The 9,164-nt window shown below is 44.6% G+C and overlaps 1 protein-coding gene and 1 pseudogene across 1 annotated transcript in view; one reads left to right on the top strand and one right to left on the bottom strand.

Moving 5' to 3' along the window:
* LOC122150753 overlaps nucleotides 1–2,437 on the top strand; it is a 32,442-nt pseudogene extending 30,005 nt beyond the window's left edge.
* Nucleotides 1–9,164, bottom strand: part of NCAPD3 (non-SMC condensin II complex subunit D3) — a 257,331-nt gene that overhangs the window by 209,132 nt on the left and 39,035 nt on the right. The gene's annotated exons all lie outside the window — the stretch shown is intronic.

The raw sequence follows: 9,164 nt of genomic DNA, 5'->3' as shown, positions 1-9,164 counted from the left end.
ACATGAGACAAAGTATATGTGAACTGCTGTATGAAAAGTGAATTTACTCTGTAAATCTTCACCCAAATCCTAATAAAAAAAAAAAAATAATGAAAAAATATTAACAGTGAATTTCAGGGTTTATACCATGTAGAAATAAAATGTATACTACAATAGCACAAAGAACAAGAAGGGAAAAAAGGTACTGTTTTCAAGTTCTTACACTAAATGTTAAAAGTGCTTATTTAACCTGGAGCAAGCATATGAAACACATATATACCCATGCATGCAGAGGCATAGCTAATGAGCCAAAATACTGGGGGGAAAAATAAATAAATAAATAAATACTCAATCCAAAACAGGCAGGAAAGGGGGGGGGGCAGAAATGGAGAAAAAATCATATAGGACCAACAGGAAAGATGGCAGAAACCTAATCATATTTGTGGTAGTTAAGGTTATGAGTCAATTTGGCTATGCCTAGCTTTGAGTCGTTAGGCAGCTGGATGTAGTTATTCCCCATGGTGAGACTGGTAATCAACTCCATGGTGGAATCTACTGGATTAGCTGAGTAGCTGCCTTAGGGATGTGGTCTGCCTTCCAGTACATAAGGAGAAACTTTGACAATGGTCTGCAAGTTTTGGCATGCTTGAATCCTGCATGTAGCACAGTCACTGTTCAGCATCCTGCCATGTTGTCTGCTGATCTTGGGACTCTTAACAGACTTGAATCAATGGTCTGCTGTGTGGTTTAGTAATACCGGGATTGTATCTTCTACTTATCAACTTTGGGTTTGTCAGCCTCAGCAGCTGCCTGAGTGAAGAAAGCCTCCAGCTTCAGTGGGCCAGAAGCAAGAGGCAGAGTTGAAGCCCAAGGTCGAGGAGCTTTCACCCAGCTCTTAGAGCCTGGCACTTTGAACTCGGAATTCTAGCCTCCAAAATTGTAAGAGAATAAACTCCTGGTTGTTAAAGCCATCCCATTTGTGGTATTTTCTGTTAGAGCAGCACGAAGAAAACAAAACAATATTAAACGTAGCATAGTGCCTAAGGCACTTGAGTGCTAACCAGAAGGCTGGTGGTTTAAATGCACCAGCCACTCCTCAGAAGGAAGGTTGGGCAATCTACTTCCATAGTGGCAGTGCCTCGAAAACCGAAGGAGAAGTTGCTATGAGTTGGGTCCAACTCGACAGCACATAACAACAACAACAACAACAGGACAAGCTGGAAATTTAACAAAGGTATTTTGTAGAATTAGATAAACAGAATGTGAGCACTTTCTTCAACAGCCCTGCCCTTGGAATCCTGTCCCTGGAGAACCTCATGGAGAAACTCAAAGAGTCCTTGTTCTCGGTGGCCTCCAAAGGGATGTCCCAATCTTCACCATGGCCTGTGGGTCCTGCTCCAACATAAACATCTTCAAGACCATCTTCATGTGGCACCAGAACAAGGAAAGGGCTCACACAGGGTTCTCCAAAATGAGCTGGAGACCTGCATGACCAACCAGGCCCCCAGGTGCCTTAAGTACAGAATCTTCTCTTCATGCGTGCATTCCACAGGAGGACCATGGATTACTTGGCAATCATTCACCCCAAAGCTATTCACAAGATTGAGATCCCTTTCTTCCACTGGCCAACTGCACCCTTCCCATAGCTGAAATACCCTCTGGAAGAGACCCAACAGGAAGAGGTGCCTAGAAGAGGTAGGGGATCTGATTGTGAAATATCAGAAAAAGAAGAAAATTGTGGAGGCCATTCAATCTGAAGGCAGGGACAACCACACCTCGGATGACTTCTGGAAGCTGAGGAACATCGCCAGGAAATATGGCTGCAACTGCTTGGTGAAGAGGTCCAGACAGGAGGGGACTGCACCAGCAAGTTCTGGGCCCATGAGCACTGGCACTTGGATGACCCAGCTGACGTGATGGCCTTCAGCAAGATGATGACAGGGGCTTCTTCTACAGGGAGTTCTGGCCCAACGCTCCCTACTGGATTTTCAACACCTGGCTGGGGGACTCGTGCAAGAACCTGTTGCTGACCGAAGTCATCAATGTCATCAAGCAAAAGAATCTGCTGAGTAACGCAGCGCATGTGGAAAAGACCCTGCTCACAGGGCTGCTGGGCCTCCAGGGCTGGTTCACCAGCTCATCAGCCAAGCGAGAGGATGAGACACCTTCTGCTCCTTTGACACTCCAGATGAATCCATACAGAATAAACTCGTTAATAGCCAGAAACAAAGGTGTGGTGTTGGGGGACTGTGACAACAAATCCATCCGTTTCTGTCCCACCATGGTGTTGAGGGATCACCACGCACAACTGTTCCTCGATATTTTCAGTGACATCTTAGCCAACTTCAAGCAAAGAAACGTCTCCATTCCACTCTGGGAAGCCTCAATCTCAACAGCTGTCAAATTGATTATTTTGCCTAACTCATGTTTTCACTTAAAGTATCAGATGAATGCATAAACAGGATGGCTACCTGTGGGGAGAGGATGTTCTTGGTGGTTAGAGGAGATGAGTAGAAAGTGGGGCTGGCTTTGATCTTCCTCTCTGCAGAGCCAATAGTGCACAATGGTTTAATCCCAGATATTGTGTTTGAGCCCTGGACGGTGTCTTCTGGGGAGCGCTGTGAGGGCCCTGTCCGTATTTCTTTCCACCCTTAATGCCTACCATTTCTTTGGAAGCCAGCCAAGGGGGTTGGATTTGCTTCTGGGACTGGTGGCCAGGACTTTTGGGTTCCAGTCCATCTCAAGTGCCATATTCCATGATCAAGGATGCTAGCTTCCCCTATGCAACCAATCACAGGCTCACCTCTCGCCCCATCCCTGGAGCTCTGTACAAGTTCCATGTACAGCTGAGAGAAGGACAGGATAGACTTTATGAGGGCAGTAAAATGGGGCCACTGGGACTGAGCTTGTGGTGCATCTGGGGATTGCCCTAACCTATAAACTTGCCTTTCTTTTCATTTTTGACAACTTCCAATTTTCCTAGATTTATACTTCATACATTCCATGTTCCGATGATTAATGGATGTCTGCAGCAGCTGTTTCTCCTCAATTTGAATGGTGCCATATCAGCAAATGGAGGTCTTGAAGGCTTTACCTTATCCATATGAGTAAGGCTGGGTTTACTCTGATGATGCAGCTCTTTCCCAGTCCTATTTTGAGAGCCTTCTAACCTAACTGGACTATTCATAAAGTTGTGTAGTAATGTATCAGACAGTGTTTCTTTGCTATTCATAAGGTTTTCCCTGGCCAATTCTTTGAGAAGTGGATGACCTCTTCCTTCTTCCTAGTCTGTCTCATTCTGTAAGCTGGGCTGATACCTGTGTATCATGTGCATTGCACTGGGTTTGAAACACCAGTGGCTCAGCCTCAAAACTTACATCAACCTGTCACTGTGGTAGGACAAACCAACAGACAAGTTTGTCTCCCTGTTGGAAACCTCTCCTATCACCCTTACCTTGGTCCCTGTGGCTGACTCCTCCTCTGTCCTGATTCCTGGGCCTTTTAATCCCCTTTCTCCCACTCTCCCGCCCTGCTGCTTTGGGCCTGCTTGGGTTCCCTCTCCTTACCTGGATCCCTGCGGCTGACTGCTTCTCTGTCCCAGTTCCTGGGTCTTTTAATCCCCTTTCTCACACTCTCCCGCCCTGCTGCTTTGGGCGTGCCTAGGTTCCCTCTCCTCATCTGGATCCCTACTCTGACACGGTGGCTGTGATGATGGGCTCAAGTATGGCAGGGATCATGGAGCTGGTGTGGGATCAGGCAGTGTTTCGTTCTGCTGTACATGGGATTGCTATGAGTTGGAAACAACTCGACAGCACCTAACAACAACAAACAAACTTGCCTTTGGCATGGCCTTGTCCTTGGAGCATCTCCAGGGTTTCTTACCTGCCATCCCCATCTCCAAACCCTCACCTACTCATCCTCACTGCTCAGTGTCAGCCTAGACTCTGGAGGGAAGCTAGAACCTAAATATCATGGAACACACATGACCCAAGGGGTCAGACAACCACACCTATAACCTGCCCTGGGAGGGTGAGTCAGGACCTGGGGCAGTAGTTACTCCATCCTGTCTCCAGGAGCATCCAGGGGCTGGTTTGTGACATCTCACCCTGGGAGACACTCTCAACTTTTTCTCACCTCCTTTGCTCCACGCTTCTGAGAAGCCCTGTGGACACCAGACTGTCCATCAGGGGACACTTGCTGGGCTAGATTTCCTCTTTAACTTCATGAATGAAAGGCACTAGGGCCCCATCGTGGCCAGATGGCTGCCTTGTACTTGGCAAGCGACATGAGAGTTTCTCCAAAGATGAGTGTGGGATCAGGGTTTGGTTGAGGTGACACGATTTCTGCTGGGGTCGAGACATCACTGGAATGATGTAACCTCCAATGGTCCTTCTCAACAGTTCTACAGTGGCAATGCTTTGGTCACTGGGTAGACTAGGCAAGTCTGGCTTTTATTCTGCGTCCAAAAGGAAGCTTCCAAAAGGAAGATCTTCATTCGGGTGCCCTGGTTGTCAGTCATGGCAGATGAGCACATGAAGCTCCCTACTCAGCATTCAGCTCTTTTCATAACCATCATCCAGAGATCCCAGATTATTTTTAGCTTCCACTCTTCAACGGATTCAGTCATCGATCTATTTTTGTTAAGGAACACAAGGCACTCCCATGTTTAACATAGCAGACAGATCCATGAAGTCCAGTTCACATAGGATTCCTACAGTCAGGGCAAAATGTTTCATTGCTTCTTATATGGGATTCTGGCATGTCGAAATGGAGATGCCTGCCTCCCTCTCTCTGTGGTTTGACACATTTGTATGTTCATCGATTCATTCATCAAACTTTTGTTAAATACTACTCCATCTCAGGCACAATAGGGATGCAAAGGTGAAGTAAAATATAGTCCCTGCTAGATTATGTATCAAGGGATTCAAATCCTACTAGAGACAGCAAACTCTTAAACCAGTAACTGAAGCAGAGGGGCAAGTGCTAAAACAGAGATACATGTGAGGAAACTCAGGTAATCAGAAGAGGCTTCAAGGAGGAACTAAGGTTTAAGCAGGTTTTGCAAAAGGAGCAGGAGTTCACCAAACAGGCAAGACAAGGAAGAATGTTGCCAAAAGGGAAACAAGAAGGATGTGCAAAGGCACATCAGATCATGGTCTCACACCTTTCACCAAGGAGCCAGATTCCACAGGCAATACCCGAAGGTTCAAGGCCTTAACAAAATAAACAAAAGGCAAACCCAACCAGAATTCACTCATTGGCTTAACTATATTTTCCCCTGAGATCTTCAGCACTGGGTGCAAATATTCAATAAGTTTCTTGGAGTCTCAGAAGGATTTTAAGCCAGGGCACAACCAGAAACTTCTTAGGTTGAGAGAGTGGCTCCAATATTTTGTTCTCTCCTCACTGGGCACTGACTGAGGAATGAAATCATCTTATCTAGAAAAGCTATCTCCACACATGCTGCCCACTCCTTACCAACAGAAGTTAACATCTCATGAAAAACGTTAAGCCATTTATCAATAAGTTCTTGTTGACTCAAGGCAGAATGAGTTCCTGAGACATCCTCTTGTGGGTAGGGGAAGAAATTCAAGGGAAAGAATCCTCTGCAGAGTTCAAGAGGCAGAAACTTGGAAGAGGTTGGTGAGAAGACAGGGAGCCCAGAGGATAGGCTGTTATCTAGGAAACAGCCCATGAAGAAGAGCTTCTGTGGCTAACGGTCTGGAGATGAGCCGATCACACACAAGTGCCATCGACTTCCCTAACTGTCCCCAGCAAGTCTTGTCACTTTTACAGAAAACAAGGTCCAGTAACAGCAACACGGAGCACATCGTCACTTTTAATATAAGTGGATGTTTTTAATAATTTTTACTAACTCTTAGTAACCATGAAAAATTGTGTGCAACACTAATATATTTATATATCTGTACCTAACTATATATGTATACACATATATAAACATAAGTACACACACACACACACACACAGGAGCTCTTGTGGTATAGTGCTCAAGACATTCTACTGCTAACCAGAAATCTGGCGGTTTAATCCCACCAGCCACTCCTTGGAAAGAAGATTGGGCAATCTACTTCCATACAGATACCACTTAGGAGACCCAAAGAGCAGTGGCTATGAGTTGAATAGACTCGACAGCAATGAGTTTGGTTATTTGGTATCTATAAACCAGCCCCAGCACCAGCATTTGCGGGCATAGAGCTGCCCCCAGGCCACAGTTTGCACTAAGCAAGCCCCAGGCCCAGGGAAGGGCAGGTTTTTGCATGTGTGGAGCTGCCCCCAGGCCCCAGGTCCCAGTAAGCCAGCCCCGGGATCAGCAGAAGGTGGGTATTTGCCCCTTAGGCAGGCTGGGTAAGTAAGCAGGGCAGGCAGAGACCAGAAAATGAGCAGAGTAGTACAGAATGGCTAAGGAAGTAAAACTTGTCTGTCAGTTTCTCCTATTGTGATGGTTTGAGTGTTGCTGTGAGGCTGGAGGCTATGCCACTGGTGTTTCAAATGCCAGCAGGGTTACCATGATGGACAGGTTCCAGGGGAGCCTCTAGACTAAGACAAACTCAGAAGAAGGAAGAGGCCATCTACTTCTCAAAGAATTAGCTAGTGAAAACCTTATGAATAGCACTGAAACACTATGTGATATAGATAGTGCCAGAAGATGAGCACTTCAGATCTGAAGGCACTCAAAATATGACAAGAGAAGAGGTGCCTCCCCAGAGTAGAGCTGACCTTAATGATATGCATAGAGTAAAGCTTTCAAGACCCCCATTTGGGGTATGGATGATGTGGCACATCTCAAGATAAGAAAAAAACAGCTGCAAACATCCAAAAATAATCAGAACATGGAACGTACACAGCATGAATCTAGGAAAATTGGAAGTTTTCAAAAATTAAATGGAACACATAAAGATTGACATACTAGGCATTAATGAGCTAAATGGACTCATTTTGGCCATTTTGAATCAGATAACCATATGATCTACTATGCCAGGAATGACAATTTGAAGAGGAATAGCGTGGCATTCATCATCCCAAAGGATGTATCAAGATCTGTCCTGAAGTATAATGCTGTCAGTGATAGAATACTATGCACAAGCCTACAAGGAAGATCAGTTAATATGACTATTATTCAAATTTATACACTAACCACTAAAGCCAAAGATGAAAAAATTGAAGATTTTTAGCAACTTTTGCAGTCTAAAACTGACCGAACATGTAATCAAGATGTGTTAATTATCACTGGTGATTGAAATACAAAAGTTGGAAACAAAGAATTACCGGTAGTTGGAAAATATGGATTTGGTAATAGAAATGTTGCTGGAGATCGCATGACAGAATTATGCAAGACCAAATGACTTCTTCATTGCAAATACCTTTGATCAACACACAAACGGCAGCTACACATGTCAACTTCACTAGACAGAGTACACAGGAATCAGATTGACTACATCTGTGTCAAGAGACGATGGAGAAGTACAATATCTTCAGACAAAACAAGATCAGGAGCTGATTGTGGAACAGACCATCAGCTGCTCCTGTGAAACATCAAGCTAAAGCTGAAGACAATTAAAACAAGTCTACAAGAACCAAAATATGACCTTGATTATATCCCTTCTGAATTTTGAGGCCATCTAAAGAATAGATTTGATACACTGAACACCAATGACCGAAAACCAGAGGAATTATGGGATGACATCAAGAACATCATCCAGGAGTTCTGGTAAGATGGCGGACTAGGCAGAAGGACTGCACAGACCATCTTCAACAAAGAAAAGGGAAAACAATTAACACAGACACAGAAGATAATCTGGGACCCGTGAGCCTTGAAGGGAAGGATACAAAAGTGAACTAACCCCAACTAGCAGAAGAATTTGAGTGAAAATACCAAAAAAGGAGACACATGGAGCTGCGGTCTGGCAGAGACCTGAGAGACCCTGACAGCACAAACGGCTTGGAAATTCCCAAGTGGTGGTAGGACCTAAGAATTAACCTAAAAATCCCCCTGGTAGCCAGGGACTGCACAGAGGACTGTGCATGGTGGCTGGGGAACAAATAGAGAAGGTGAAAAGAAAGGTGGGCTGAGCTGAGAACTTTTGCTGATCCAGAGGGCACCGCCATTTTGTAGGTTTAAAAAGTGGCTTGACTATTTTGGATATATAAAGAGACAGCGCTCTCGCAGATTCCTGTGGTGGTAGAACTTAAGAATTAACTTAACATCACCCTGCTAGCCAGGGACTGAACGGAGGACTACGCACAGTGGCTGGGGAACAAACAGAGAAGGTGAAGAGAAAGGTGGGCTGAGCTGTGGACTTTTGCCGGTCCAGAGGACACCGCCATTCGGAAGGTTTAAAAAGTGGCTCGACTATTTTGGATATTCAAAAAGACAGCGCTCTTGCAGATTTCTGGGGCTTAAGAACACGTTCTGCTTTCCAGGAATCCGAAGGATATTCGGGGCCTGCAAGACTGAAAAGGTACGACATTCTTCTTGTTACTACACCCTACACCCACTTGGTGAATGGAGGTGTCGCCATCCCCACTCCCACCTACATTCCGGGCCAACAGGAACTCCATAACAGTCTGTGTGCTCAGACAGAGCCTGGGTGCCCTACCCAGTCCTCCACCAATTTTTCCTTTTTTTTTTTTTTCTTTTTCGTTTTCTTTTTCCCGGTGATAAGTTTGCTTGTATTTGTCCGTTTCAAACCAATTAATATTATTAATACTTTTGTCCTCATTATTATTCTTAATCTTCCCCTACCAGGTCCTAGTTTTCAGCATTTTTTTTCTCTTCCCAGTGCCTGGCTGAAATTCTGCCCCCCGCCAGTTTAAGGTTTGTTTTGTCCTTTTTTCCTTTTCCACCTTTTTTTTTTCTTGTGATTAACCCCATTCCTTTTTTTTCTTTTTGCATTCTTCCTGGTTTTTTTTTTTTCATTTATTATTCTTCTTCCCTACTTTTATTTATTTATTTTTTTCTTTTTAGTGCCCTATCCCCAGATATTGCAGGGTTGCTTGTTTTTTCTTCTTTTTTTCCCTTTTCTCTTTTTTTGGTTACTGTTCCTGTGTGATTACATGGGGTGTTTTTCGTCCATGGGCTTTTAGTTTTTTGATGGTTATTCAATTGTAATTTGTGTCTAACTGAGTGGGAGACAACAACAGTCCTCATAAAACACAACTACACC

This window comes from Orycteropus afer, unplaced genomic scaffold, assembly GCF_000298275.1.
Source record: "Orycteropus afer afer isolate SDZICR_OR568_19922 unplaced genomic scaffold, OryAfe1.0 scaffold00221, whole genome shotgun sequence".
NCBI lineage: Eukaryota > Metazoa > Chordata > Mammalia > Tubulidentata > Orycteropodidae > Orycteropus > Orycteropus afer.
The sequence above is the reverse complement of the archived record's forward strand: the minus strand, read 5'-3'. Positions and strand labels throughout refer to the sequence as shown.